The 14239-nt window shown below is 38.3% G+C and overlaps 1 protein-coding gene across 5 annotated transcripts in view; it reads left to right on the top strand.

Moving 5' to 3' along the window:
* Nucleotides 1–14239, top strand: part of LOC145496102 (uncharacterized) — a 492363-nt gene that overhangs the window by 351402 nt on the left and 126722 nt on the right. The gene's annotated exons all lie outside the window — the stretch shown is intronic.

Raw genomic sequence — 14239 nt, 5'->3', positions numbered from 1 at the left:
AAAGCAGAAGGACAAAGAGCACAAATGGCTTATGAAAAGGCTCTAAGAGATGGCTCTGTGAATGTTTACCGTGGTCGGATATTACTAATTGGTCAGGATCGTGCTGGTAAAACTAGTCTAAAGAAGAGTCTCTTGGGCCTGCCATTTGACCCTAAACAACAGAGTACTGAGGGAATTGAAGTACAGGCTTCAACATGTGAAATTGAAGTTGAGCAAGTTAAGAACTGGCATTCCACCCATGAGAACAAACCAGGATTGCTAGAGTGTTCTAAAGATATATCAAGGATAGTGGCTGAGAAACTGTGTGAAGGAAAAGAATTTAGGGCTGAAAGAAATGATCCCAGAAGGCATAAGGTTTGAATAAAGTTAAATGTTTAGAGGTACAATTAATGTATAGTTAATGCAGGCATCTCAAATGTATCAGAAACAGGTTAACTATCACCTAAGAATTTAAGAACAAAAGCACTTCCTTTTTAGTGCAGAGTGCACTATTGGGATGGTTTAGGGGGCTGATGTTTGCTAAGGCACCAAAGTACTAATGCCATAAGGTGTAAACTTTAATGTTTGTTTAATTAATTAATTTCAATTAATCAATTAGCCTTGCAGGAAGGGGAGTTAGGTAGGTACCAAGGTGCATTACGCAAAACCTGTCATATTTACGTTGCTTTCTTTAGCAACATGACAAAAATATAGATGTGGTTTTGCAAATCTCATGCTATCCTTGTGGTGCCATTCTCTTAAGAACAAAAGCAATTTGCTGCAAACGCATGCGCAGATTTGTTAGTGTGAAAGTCGTCTATATGCTAGGTGAAAGATACATTTAATACGGGACTACCCACGAACGTTGAGTGCTTTCCCTTGTGGTAGAACATAACATATAAGACGCATGCGTTCTAGCATTGCTAGTGCGATAAACTCCGTTCTCGAGTTCAGATGCACGCTTTTTTTATTTTTTGTAAATGAGTGATATCACACTCGTTTTGGCTGGGGATAGCAGTTATATTTCAGGTAACGTCAGTTCTCCTTTGTTAGTGCAAAGAACGCTACTGTGACTGCATATCTTCTGGAATCTTCCATAGCTGGATTCAAGAAATGTCGCCTGCTGTTTCATAAGTATTGTGTGTTTGCCAGGGTTGAAATAGCGAATGGGAACATATTGCTTCTCCTTAGCAGCTTGTTTGTTTCCTCTTCTATGAAAGAGAGCACAAAGTTCATATTCAGCCGAAACTTTCCCGCGTTAGTTACATGTAAAACAAGTAAATTTGTGACAAGAAACATCATTATTATTGCCGCAGACTCCGTGGTACTTACTGAAACCTCCAATTAATTTCATCAGTCAATGAGGTGACTCGCTCACCTATGTGGGATATAATTTCGGTCAAGTACAGATCTCTACCTTCAATACTTCTCGTTGAAACGCTCCTCAATGCTATTACTCGATGGCATTGTGTATTAGTTTGATGTGGTTTTATTGTTTACACCAACAGAATAAGAACGTACTCTTCCGTGACTCGATGTGACTATTTGATAATTAGATTAGTTCTTGTTTATCTGTGCAATGAAAATTTGCGTTTTGAATAAAACAAAATACTCGTCTTCGACTTTTCAGCAGATATTTAACTTTTATTTTCCATTTTAATCTCCAGCAGTGAGTAAAAAAACTACACATCTTTCTTATATTTTCGTGGAAACAAAGGTACCTTCTGGCACACATTGACGAGGAAAACAAAAGTATCAAGTTACAAACATTGGCGTGAAAAGTGCAACTGTTGCATTTGCTGCAATGACTTACAAAACCGTCTTGACAAACAGTAATTAATTGTAAGTTATTTTTGGGCCTTGAAAGAAAACACAAACATGAAACATACACACTGCTAAGATTGTGTCTTATTAAGTTTTTGTCTGCTCATATTCTGCTCAAAATAGTAGACTACCAAGGGAGAGAACGGCATACACTGTAGGTGAGGACCTATGTGACTACTGTATCAGAGCCGTAGATTACACTCTGCACTATCTGAGATTGTCTCACTAGTTTTGTTTTAGTTTGCAACATGTAACAAACAATCTGAGCTGATGTATTTGCTGTAGGTTAGCTTCCATTTTACTTTCTTTGGGCTATTATATCAGATCACTTCTCTCAGTTAGATAGTTAAATGCTTGCCTGTCTTAGAGCGAGATAACTATAATTAAATATTTGTAATGATGGAGCATTTAATTCAGAGGAAATTTCCATCTGAATGCATGGTGTGTAGAAGACATGGAACTGTCAGTCAGGGTCTCTTTCTGAGTACCTGTGACTTACTTTTAATTACCAAGTCATTAATCATTCTTTTGTTTTATAATCTATTCTAGGTTGAGGAGATTGTAGACTCTGAAATTTCCTCACCATCAAGAAAAGTAAAAGCAATGTCAAAGCAGTCCCATAATGGTGAACATTTCCCTGAATGTGGAAGTAGAATTGAGCTGAATGAACCTGAGGTAATGATCAACACCACGTCACCTCCTGATGATGTCACAAAGTATGTTCATCAGTTCCTGGAGTATGTTAGAGGTAAACATGTTGAAAGTGATATCACTAAAGAAGAATCTGTTACCAGTTTGGATGTGTGGGATTTTGCTGGACAGCACCTGTACTATGCGTCTCACCCACTTTTTTTATCATCACGTGCACTGTATATTTTAGTGCACAATCTCGGCAAGCCATTACTTGGGGAAGCTCAGCCGTGTGTTAGACAAGGCACTTGTGACATTCCTCTGAAAAACCCAAACAGTGAAACAAATCTGGAGAATTTGCTATCCTGGCTTGCTACAATTCACAGTATTACACGAGTGAAAGGAGAACCAGATATTGATGCTGAAAGTAGGCTGCGCTATCTGCGACCTCCGGTACTCATTGTCGGCACACATGCTGACAAACCATTTGAAGACATCACAATGATTAAGGAACAAATACAGAAAATAATTTCTCGTAAGGAGTATGGGAAACATGTGGTCCCACCATTGTTCAGCATTGATAACACAAGCTCACTGATCTGGAATAGGATAAAGAGAGTCTTTTGGCGGGGTCCAAAGGAACAAATATATCAAACAGGTATTAAAGTACTAATGTCTTGCTGTGTAAAAGTGATTAATTATTTAATACATAAGTATAGCCAAGCCTAAGAGCAGAGCTCCTGATTACAATAAGTAAACCTGGCTTGAGCCTGTGATCCAATTGAAGACCAGTACCCGGGCAGCAGTCAACTTAAAAAAAACAAAAAACATGAGACCTCAATGAGCTCTAAATCTTAGTTCACGATATGGTCACATGATACTGGTCAGTGGACACCTTGCTTTGACAAGTATCAATTGACCATAACATGGATGCCCAATATCAAAGATGTACACTCTAAATTAAGGCTGCATGTGCATGCCTTGACCTACACTGTAATAGCTGGAGTTTGACCTTTATGTTACATGATGTTGTCATTGTTGTGCATATGCACCCGTATGATGGCTATGATGACCGTGAAAAAAGCAATTAATGGGTTCTTATCCGTATGATGCTCCACTTCGGGTCACCGGAGCTCTGTGCTAAGGGTGGAAGTGAATTTCCACAGAGATCAGAGCAGACTCTCTTTCTGGCTTGCTACTGGTGCTTGCTCTCAGAGCAAGCAACAGTATTTATGAGACATGCTCTCACGACACCAGATTTGAACCTATTTACAAGATACCTACATCCACACTGTAAGGATATCTCAGTTATGTATAACCACAGGATCAATGTCAAAACGTATGTTGTTTATTTTCAGAGCAAGAGGGGAAGATAGATGACATTCAAGAACTGCGGAACAAAATCATGGAGGTGTTGAGACAGGAGCCATATATGGGGGAGAAGATACCAGTCAGGTAAGTAATAAATACATTTAGTCTTGTTTTTGAGTATTTTAAAATCAGCAAGGTATTGTTGCACTGACATTGTAGGAGAAGAAATAGGCCAATTTCAATCTAGAATTAAAATTTTAACTTAGCTATGAGGCTTTGGGAAATAAAACAAAAGAAAATTAATTCATCCCTTATCCTTGGTGCAATTTCTATTTGGTAGACAAAAATGGTTGTCACAGCTCAGTCAATTTGCCAGATGCCCAGCCTTAATGAAACCTCTGTTTGTGACAACATTTTGATGGCTTTCATAAACTAGCAAATCAAATGTTAAGAACTGTTGTGTGCACAGGTAGGGATACACATGAGTGTTGTTTGAATACAAATGTATGATCTTGTCAAATCTGCTTTTATAGTTCTTGCACTCTCATTGTTGGCAATTTGAAATGAAAGCCACCCTTGTGAGATGACTTTAAGAATTCCTAGGAATTCCTAGGAATTTCCTAAGAATTCCTAGGAAAAAATTCCTAGGAATTTCTAAGAATTCCTAGGAATTCCTAGGAATCTAAGGTGTGAATTTTCACGGTAATTCGGACTCGGAATTCCTAGGAATTCCAAGGAATTCCAAGTTTACATAGAGCTGACTTGGAATTCCTAGGAATTCCTAGGAATTCCAACTGAAATATACTCACCTTGAAAATTTCTTAAAATTCCCAAAAATTCCTAGGAATTTCTGAGAATAACTTGGAATTTGTAGGATTTTTTGAGAATAGGTTGGAATTTTTGGGAAAATCTGAGAAAAACTGGGAATTTTGTATCATTTGTAGGCCAGACAAAATTTTGATGATAAATGCCTAGCATTAAAATAACAAATAAAGTCACTGATATCACATCAAACAGGTTTTAAATGAATGGTTTATTACATTGGCTCTCATGAATTTAAACATAAGAATAATCATCCTGTTTCTTTTTCATTACATGAAGAATCAAAAGTAAAACTGAAAACAGATATGAAGGTCAAACTTTTACATGTTTGATAAAAAGAGAACTTTTTCAGATAATTTACTTTTTTAGTTTACAAATCCAACAATTTTCCATACACAAGATTTTACCTTAAATTATTGTTATTGTGTGGAACATATCTGGATTTTCATGATTGTAAGGAATCAATGATAAGAACAAAACTGAGACATTCCTTAAAATTAAAAAAAGGCTGAGTTTGGGAAAACTTAGCTGCTGTTCAGTTATGTCTGTTGATTCTGCAGCTAGCCTCTTCATCTTCATCTTTGTTGTATGACACCTAAAACAAAATTTAAAAAAATACATTACACTGCGATATATATGAGGTACTGTAAGACTAAGATCCAAATATTTATGTGCTCACAGTTTAATACATGCAGCTAATTAAGGCCTGACTGTAAGCTGGTTGAAATGTTAAAAGAGAAGACTTGATAATTGTGAAGGTGCTTGTACACTATTGATAAATATGTTACATAAATCTTAAGCTTACAGTAGACTAAATCAAGGTTTTCCTCCTTCTATAAGTGTATCAACAACTCTCGAATTGGAGGATATATATCACGGTTTTTAGCCAAATTTAGACATTAGAAATATTAAAAAAGACACTTAAAACATTAAAGGAACATTGAAATAATAGAGTAAACGCAAAAGAATATACGGATGGACAAAATTGAAGATCAACACGGATTGCCATACAGTCAGGCTGAAACACACATGAGACATATCAAACTCATGCAGACTGTGGCTGCCTCGTTGGAGTTTTTTTTTGTCAAGAACTTTGACTGGGATCAGCGAGAACTGCTATATTTGTTTCGTTTGAACAAGTGTGGCGAGAGAAACGACTTGTTATTCGCAAATCAAATTGTTTAGGCATGCCCTCTGGGCAACCTAAATTGTTTCAACCTTGCTTTAGCCAGAATTCATTTCATGCCATGACTGAGTGACCCACTCGTGTATGATTCGTGATGACAAAGTTCATTCAAAAGCTTTTGTCTAAATAAAAGAAGTTACTTTGTATAATATAGGGTTACTTGAATTTGATTACTCACCAAATAATTTTGTATACAGCTAATCTGCCCTTTGAATTTTTCCCTGTAGAAACATCCACAGTAAGACTTTCTTTTAGCTCCAAATCTTCGCCAAGAATAACATGTTTCTCATTAATGACACTCACGCTGTTTTCTTCTAGTCACAGGACCGCAGAAAAAACCATTTTGATATAATTTTGGAAGTGAAATCTACTAATACGCACAAGCGATCAACCGTTAACGCTAAATTCAAAGATGGGCGCCAAAAGAGAATGACTAACGGGATCTTTGTCACGCTCAGTCACGAGGATAGTCATGTGAAAATTCGCGTGCTGTGATTGGTTCAGTTGATCAGTTGAGGAGAGAATGGGAACTGGAGAAGAAGAAGAGAGAGACAGGCAACAAGGTTGCCAGACCAGTCGCTTTCGATAGTAACTCTGCTTCCCTTTCCACGCTGTGTTGGTGGTCTTTTGAAAGATGGGTCTTGCTTCAAAAGGAAAAAACTACACAAACTTTTTACGAAGAAATCGAGGAAACTGGAACGTACTTTAACTAGTTGATCTGTTCCCGACGGTTGTCAAGATAACAAAGGATCGTGAGGCACTTAAATCAAGTTCACTGCAAAGGTAAGGAATCCAATTTTATAGGGATTTTCTGTTATGATAAGCTATAATTCTAAATAAATCAAACTAAGCAATGCATTGTGTGCTCTTTAAAAACCCCAAAAGCCGAAATTCACCTAAAAGGTTTCAGATCGACCTGAGAAAACGAGATAAATTCTGCGAAATAAGCTTAAGCTTGTTGTAAGTCCACCAAATCTATTTTGAGAGCCCACGTGTTTCAACACCCAGTCAGCACGATGCAGCAAGTAGAAATTTGCCATGCTTATCATTTTTTCCTTTGAATTATTTATAAGGATTAACATTATATGAGATCTATAGTCTTTTCAATACATCAAGATGTAGGTTTTTTTTATTTGTCATTTATTTATGTCATTTATTTGTTTCCCACTGACTCATAATCTTTTTTATTCTTTTGATTTTGTTGTGTCATGAATTAAAGTGACCGCGAGGACAAGGAAATACAAGAAACATATTGATGATCCCACTATACCCATACCAAAATCTACAAGATTTGACCACATAAATTGCTTAAAGCAGTCTTCCCAGGCCAGTTGATGTCATCTCCCTCTCTTGCATTACTTTTTCCTGGAGATCATTTCCAGCACCACAAACAGAACACCTCAGAGTTTTCGGCTCGCCTGAGTGAGATGGCTGTTGACAGAAATGTTGTGGATGACTTTGATGGACTATGGAGTCAACCTTTATGCAAGAATTGAAGCTTCACGGAAGCATTTGATGAAATTGAGTTGCCTATACATTGTACCTGAAAAGACCACAGAAATACCAATTGATGTAATACACACAACAACTCAGATTTGTCCACAGACAGTGATTCAGATAATGATGTTGAAGTTTCTAGTTCTGACTCCTCTGAAGAAATTGAGAACTCTGACACTGACGACCATTCACTGGACTCCCCTGATGAAAGTGAAACTAATTGTTCACAAGAAAAGAACATTTTCTGCCAAAGAATATGCCTGTATGGCTATTCTGGCCTTAATTTCAAGACATTGTATGACAATGAGAGGCTGCTAAAGATATCCTTGTTTTAATGAAACTACGGGTAATTTGTCCAGAGAATGTCACAGTACAGTTTTGCAAATTTACAGCAAGTGTGTGGAAACTGTGAGCTTTTCATTTCTGACATCTGTGAGAGATGTCTTCCTCTTTTTCCTAAAGTCATAAAGGATCAAGTCAAAAATTGTTCAACAGTGGCTGTGATGGGTATGTGTGTGAATCTACAATTATATTAAATATATACATGCATATATATACTTTGGGTTTTATTGAAATTGTAAATAATATATATACATTTATGCTGATAGGAATTTTTTGCCTAATCTATTTATCAGATCTGAGAGCATCCATTTTTCTATCAGTTAAACTCTGCGTGTTTGATTTAAGGGTCCATACGGGCACATATACACTAACAAATCAGGTTGGATCTAAAAAGCAATGTTATGAGTGCTATAGTTTTATGTTGAGTTGTCAGACTTAAACTGGAATTAATGTAGTAACATTTGTTTGGAAATAATTACCTTGGAGCTTGACAACAATAAAAAGGTATGGAACTCCAGGGAAATGATCCTGTTGATTTTTACTAATTCACAGAAACTGATTCATGCACTGAGTTCATCTTTAATTTTGACATTTTGGGAAATTTATAGAAATTTCAAACACAATATTTCATGTGTTTTAGCTGTTCCCAAAAATTCCCAGTCATACTTTTCACTATTCCCAAATATTCCCAGAAATTCCAAGGTCTTGGATTAAGCATAATTTGCATGGCTTGGAATAACTTGGAATTCCTAGGAATTCCCAATAATTCCCAGTCATACTTCCACTATTCCCAAATATTCCCAGAAATTCCAAGGTCTTGGATAAAGCATAATTTGCATGTCTTGGAATAACTTGGAATTCCTAAGAATTCCTAGGAATTCCTAGGAATTCCCAGACTACTGGGAATTTATTTCGCAGGGGTATGAGAACATTAATATTATATGGCAATGATTTGAAGGCGTTGTCAAAGGTTAATCGAAACTTGTTCATTTGTGGATAGTATGGCGATCTTCAAGGTAAATAGTAGAAATAATGGCTTGTCATGTAATGTGATTAATTTTCTCTGATGTCTTTTAGATGGTTTCTGTTTGAAAAGGTGATTGAAGCCTTGATTGCCAAACAGATTTTTCACATAAATCTGGTGCAACTCCAAAGCTATGCTAAAAAGCACTGCTTTATAGAAGATGAAGATGAGTTTGCTGGCATGATCAGTTTCTACCATGGCCTTGGTATGATTATCAAGCATCGCAGTACAGTTGTTCTGAAGGCTCAGTGGCTGATTGACCTTTTGAAGCAGCTGATAACTATTCCACACTTTGATGAAATGGTAGGGAAAAAAATTACAATATTAGAAATTTCAGTGTTTAAACTTTACCTGATCTTTTCCTCAAGTGGTTGTTGTCACATTTTTAATATTTGTATAGCTGAAAAACATTAAGTTACAGTATGTACACTACGGTATATACACAAACATGTAGTTGTTCATCTTTCTATTAATTTGGCCAACCCTTCAGAAAATATATCATTCTACATGATGCAGTGCCTATAAGGTACTTGTAAATTATCTGATTAACCACCAAGTTAGGAAAACCAAATATGAAATATAAATATTTTCAAATTGTATAGGGGTGAACAGGTTCAAATTTTTGGGCTAACTAGTGATGGTTTGATGCAAAAGTGTTCAGATTTTTTTGTCATATGTCAACACCAGGACACCTTATTTCAGAGGAAGAGATACAAAGCTGTATTTTCCAACTGTGCTTGTTAATTTTCTGTGTTTTGATTTGAATTTTGCTTAGTGTGGAATCGTGCATTTGTTTGAGCTTGTTTGAGCTTAAATTACAGCTTTGTTTAAGCTGGAGTCCTGCTTTGTTGGCTGTAACAATGCATTACAAAAGGAATATTGGTTATGAATAACAAAGGCTAATGCTTTTGCAAGAACTCGTTTTACTGTCTTGGGGGTGCATTAAGAATGCATATGCCATGTTGGCTTAAATGCAACATGTTTGAGTGGAGGTGATTTAAATATTTTGTCACATTACTTTGTATTGTTATAGCTATGTTGGGACCACTCAGTAAACTTATCATATGCTAGGAATGTCAGTACTACATGAAGAAACATCTCTCAGTATATGTTTAAAATGAACGTATGTTCCAGAATCTCGGTTTTAATAAGTAACTGTTACATGTAGTTTTGACATAAAAACATTCCCTATTTGAGAGACTGCTAAGTGTACTTACAGTTTTTGCCATTGTCAATATAGTCTTTAGCCTCGTGTGTGGCTAAAATAGCCAGGTAGCATTATGCATGTACTTATAATTGTCATTATGATGATTTTTCTTAGGATCCTGTACATGCCAAGTACTGGGATGAACTGAAGAAAAACGGCATCCTCTGCATGGAACACATCGATCATGTCTTTTCCAAGTTTATTCAACAAGGTGTTATCAAAGATGACATCTTGAACATGATGGAGCAGTTTGGTTTGATTGCCAAGTTCTCACCCTCCCCAAGTGATGTAAAATACTTTGTACCAGCTCAACTTGAACCATCACCTGATGACTTTTGTCAAATAGAGCCATCCCACACTGATCCTTGTCCTTTGTATCTCCACTTTGTGCATGGCTTTGTCCCTCATGGTCTGTTCTCACAGCTGGTGTCGCAAACCATTCGTTGGTGTTGTAAGAAGACTTGGCCCATGGAGCACCCCATGCTGTACCAAAATGGAGCTTGTTTCTTTATTGGGAAGCAAGTCCATAATTTCATTCTCATTTGCAAGAAGAGTTTCATTAAGATCATCTTAAGGCAAAGAACACAAAGTCATCAGGTGTCAGCAGACAAGTCGGAAGAACTACCTACACTAGTGCGGGAGTTTGTGGAGAGAACTTTGCAAACCTTGTCACAGGAGCTGCCATACCTGAGCGGACTGCAGTATGAGTTGTGTGTAGCCTGCCCATACTGTCATCAAGGGAGAGATGGGGCTGGTCAAGAGTGTTCAAACCATAGAAGAGTGTCATGTGTCGATGAGGAGTGCTTCCACCTCCTTAAAATGAAAGAGGATCAACCACTGATCTGTACTAGGAAGCCCTGGGGTGAAGAACACCCTGTCCGTGGCCTGGAGAAATGGTTGTTGAAGAAAACTAGCCAGGTATGTGATTTATGTAATCTATATATTTAATGAAAATCTACTTAATGAGAAAAGATCTGTGTTTCACCTGCATTTGGGGGGTGGGGGTGGGGGTGGGGGGCTGTTGGTGTTGGACTTCCTTTAAAGCACCATACAGGCGAGCTGTATCTGAAAGGAGGTAGTGATTTCAGAAGTTGAAGAATAAAATGGCTTAAATCATCACAGGATCCTGTGAGATCTTGAGAGATTTGTTAGGATGATAACTAGGATTGGTGTTTTAGTTAAGATGCTGGAGAATGAAAAGAGATCCTGTGAAAACTCATTTAGGATCCTACACAAGATACTGTAGAAATTCTACCAGTGTAGTCCAAAGGGTTTGGGTAACCTTTCCTTTGTCTACTGTAGTATGTCAAAGGGACACCAGCAACTGCTTAGGTACCATGTTGTATGGAGGGAATCCGAAAGTATCAGCTTTTCTGAGAAAAATGTTTAGTGGCTAAGGGATTGGACCTCCTTGAGTTCTGCTCCTTTCTCAAGTAATTCTTTCTACTCCATCCTCCCCCCAAGGATTTATTTTGCCTGCAGGTCTTTACTGCAATGCTATAGATGTGAAAGGGAGGTGCAGTGGCCTCATGGTTAATGTGCTTGTCTCTGGATTGAGCAGTCCGGGTTCGAACCCTGGCCAGGGACATTGTGTTGTGTACTTGGGTAAGACTTTACTCTCACAGTGCCTCTCTCTACCCAGGTGTATAAATGGGTACCGGTGAACTTAATGCTGGGGGTAACCCTGCGATGGACTAGCATCCCATCCAGTGGGGAGTAGAAATACTCCTAGTCGCTTCATGCTACAGAAACCGGGATAAGCTCCAGCCTGATGGGCCACTTGGCTCATATACAGACTTAACCTACCTACCTTACCTATATATGTGAAAAGTGAACTAATCAACATGACACGAGCACAGGACAAAGTAAAAATCTGAGTTAGATTTTTTTCTTTTGTCTTTGTCCCACACTGGTGTCATGTTGATTAGTTCACTTTTCACATTTCATTGCAGAGGTTAAATTATACCTCTGGAGAAATGATTTGATTAAGGTCAGTTACTTATAAAAATCGCAAAAGATTAAAATTGACTGTTTCATGTTGAAGATAATCATTAAGACGCTACAGAAAGTTATTTGCTAATTGGTTGTAAACCTTTTGTGTCTTTGATTGTAAAAAGTCCTTATCAGGCTAAAAGTCCCATACTGGTAGAGTTCATCTAATTTCCTGTAGCATTAAGCAGTAGGTGTATTTTTACCTCCCCTTGGAGGATGCTAGTCCAGTGCAGGGTTACCCACAGCCTAAAATTTGCTATCCTCAGTATAGTATACATTCATACACTGGGGTGGAGAGAGAGACTGTGAGAGCAAAGTGTGTCTCCCATGAACACAACACAGTGACCCTGCCAAGTCTCAAACCCGGACTGCTTGATCTGGAGGCCAGCTTTAATTGTAGGTGTGGTTCTCTTGTAGGATTTGAGTCCTTCTTCCAGAGTTTCCACTACACAAGATGCACCTGCAAAAGACAATCAAGGGAAATCTGATACAGCATTGAGTGTTACTCTGTTGGCCAGTGAGTGGGATTCATCTAAAGGAGGTTTGTCAACCGTAAACAGACAGCTTGCCACAGAATTGGCCCAAGATGAGCAAGTAAACGTCACCCTCTTAGTCCCACAATTTTCCTGTTCTGAAGAAGGGAAGAGGACTGCTGAAAGCCACAAAGTGTACATTAGAGAAGCAGAGAGACGTCCAGGCTATGATGACCCCCTTGACTGGCTGAGTTTCCCACCAAGAGACCTTGCCATTGACATCATAGTGGTTCATGGAGGGAAACTTGGTAAACAAGCCCAGGTCATTAGAGAGTCACACGGTTGTAAGTGGGTGCAAGTAGTGCATACTGCTCCTGAAGAACTTGGAATGTACAAAGACTATCCAAAGGCCATTTCCAAAGGTGAAGAGAAGAACAGAACTGAAGTAGACTTGTGTAAATTGGCAGATACAGTCATCACAATTGGACCCAAGTTGAAGAGAGCATACTCATCTTATCTGCGCTCTTGTGAGAAACACCAAGATATCATTCAGCTGACTCCTGGCACGTTCAGTGAATTTTCAGGCATCAGACAAGCAACAAACGAGGGTGCCAACTTTAAGGTGTTGACCTTTGGCCGTGGTGATCCTGAAGACTTCAGGCTCAAAGGATACGACATTTCTGCTAGAGCAATAGTTGAAGTGAAAGACAGTTCTAAGACTTACATTCTGGTGTTTGTTGGCACACCAGATGGGAAACAGGAGGAAGTTGCCAAAGACTTGCTGCAAAGTGGAATCTCTGAAAATCAGTTGATTGTCCGAAAATTTATAAAAAGCCAGGAGAGATTGAAAGAGTTGTTTTGTGAAGTTGACCTTGCCATCATGCCGTCCAGGACTGAGGGATTTGGATTAACTGCACTGGAAGCCTTGTCTGCTGGTCTTCCCATTCTTGTGAGTGGAAACTCAGGATTTGGAGATACACTGCGCACTCTACCACTAGGCAAGCCATTTGTGGTGGATTCTGCTGACCCTAAAGAGTGGGCCAAGGCAATTGAAGCAATAAGTCTGAAAGACAGATCAAAGCGACTGTAAGAGATTAAAGCACTGCGGACATCTTATGAAGAGAAGTTCAGCTGGAAGGAACAGCGTGAAGCCCTTGTTGAGAAGATGAGGAGTTTGGTTAATGGTAAGGTTTTGGCTTAAATAAATTTACCTTAGTATGATTCACCTGATTTGTTTTTGTGTTGTTTTCTCCTGTTCATATCTGTTTCACGAGATATCCACAGAATGATGTAGTAAATTATCTGTAGTCCTTTTATCAAGTTTTATAGAACAACTTTTACTTTAAGTGGATCCAGATATGGTTCAAAGTCAGGGTGTGAGGGTGATGGGGATCCTAGTAAAGATATAATGCCTTTTTTCTCTACAAAAAGGGGTCCCTGTGAAAAGCTTAATAAGTTTTTTAGTTCTTTATCAAGTGTTTTGACAATAGAAATTGTACTTTCCAGTCTGGTGGGTCCAGACATATTCAAAAACTGGGTTAGGGTACGTTGGGGGTCAAAGTGAAGTCTTCCTATTAAAGGGGAGCATGTAGAGAAGCTGGTGGGGTATGGGGACAGATGGATTAATTTGATTAATTCTTTTTCATAGCTTCAGAAAAACCTGTAAGACATGAAGCATATTTCACAAGTCAGTGTAGAGACTCCGCAGAGTCTGCAGCAAGACAGATCACAATTGAATCTCCACTACCCCCAGGTAAACATGTAGCAACAATACTAGGATGTAGCAATATTTTCCGGAATAACATTGTGAACATGGAACGAAACAGGGGGAGGCATTACTCCCAGAAATGAGCTATATGGGGGTGTGGGAGTCAAAGGGCTTGATTTTTGAGCTTTTTTGGTCTGAAAGTTTTTCAGATTTTGCCTTGTTGCTCTAGATACCGTAAATTTTT

The sequence above is a fragment of the Orbicella franksi genome, chromosome 8 (genome assembly GCF_964199315.1).
Source record: "Orbicella franksi chromosome 8, jaOrbFran1.1, whole genome shotgun sequence".
NCBI classification, from domain to species: Eukaryota; Metazoa; Cnidaria; class Anthozoa; order Scleractinia; family Merulinidae; genus Orbicella; species Orbicella franksi.
The sequence above is the reverse complement of the archived record's forward strand: the minus strand, read 5'-3'. Positions and strand labels throughout refer to the sequence as shown.